We start from the raw sequence: 789 nt of genomic DNA on the forward strand, positions 1-789 counted from the left end.
TAGGTTAGTTGCTTTAGTACTTATTTATTATTATTTATTTATTAAGTTTCTTATATAGCGCAGCATATTCCATTGCGCATTACAATTAGAACTGTATTAGAACAAAACTGGGTAAAAACAGACAGACAGAGGTAGGAAGGCCCTGCTCGCAAGCTTACAATCTATAAGGAAATAGGCATTGACACACAAGGATAGATGCTACCTATTGCATAATGGTCCACCAGATTGCTAGGTTCTTAATGGGTTGTATGATATGGTCACCCAGCAATGTTGGCCAAGGGTCAGAAGGGTGTGAGAGTAAAGAAAGACAAAATATGTGAGGTTATGTGTACTGTACAGATAGGATGTAATTACAGTAGATACGGAAGCATTGAAGGTTATGTGGGTGGGTCTGGAATTTGATAGGTTTGTCTGAAGAGGTGAGTTTTCAGGGAACATTTAAAGGTTTGGAGACTAGAGGTGAGTCTTTTTGTGCATGGGAGGGCATTCTAAAGAGTGGGTGAAGCCTGGATAAAGTCCTGTGTTTTTGAGTGGGAAAAAGTAATACGTGTGGATGAGAGACACAGATCTTGTGCAAAGTGGAGAGGTTGGGTAGGGAGATATTTTGAGATGAGTGAAGAGATGTATGTTGGTGCAGTTCGGTTAATAGCCTGGTATTTAGGTAAAAGTATTTTATATTTAATACGATAGTATGCCGGGAACCAATGAAGGGACTGACAGAGCGGATCTGCAGATGATGAATATCTAGCGGGAAAGATTAGCCTTGCAGCTTTATACAAAATGGATTAT

This window comes from Pseudophryne corroboree, chromosome 6 (assembly GCF_028390025.1).
Source record: "Pseudophryne corroboree isolate aPseCor3 chromosome 6, aPseCor3.hap2, whole genome shotgun sequence".
Classification (NCBI taxonomy): Eukaryota; Metazoa; Chordata; class Amphibia; order Anura; family Myobatrachidae; genus Pseudophryne; species Pseudophryne corroboree.